Raw genomic sequence first — 348 nt, 5'->3', positions numbered from 1 at the left:
TGGATATTCTTTTCTGTTGTTGTTTTTGCAGAGATTTTTTCCTCTTTGCTTCTTAGTTTTGTAAGTTTCTACTGAGGCATCCTCAAGCTCAGAGCTTTTTTCAGCTGTGTCCTGTCGACTAATGAGTCCATCAAAGGCAGTCGTCCTTTCTGTTAGTGTTTCTGTTCTCTGGAATTTTTCTTTTGACTCTTTCTTAGGATTTCCGTCTTTGCTTAAATGACCTGTGTGTTCTCGTGTGTTGCCTACTTTTTCGTTTGGATTCTTTTGCATGTTAGTCACAGTTGTTCTAAATTTCCCAACTGATTAGTCCGTTATCACTGCCACGTATGAGTCTGGTTCTGATGCTTG

The sequence above is a fragment of the Galeopterus variegatus genome, unplaced genomic scaffold (genome assembly GCF_000696425.1).
Source record: "Galeopterus variegatus unplaced genomic scaffold, G_variegatus-3.0.2 Scaffold16304, whole genome shotgun sequence".
NCBI lineage: Eukaryota > Metazoa > Chordata > Mammalia > Dermoptera > Cynocephalidae > Galeopterus > Galeopterus variegatus.
Note: the sequence above shows the minus strand (reverse complement) of the source record.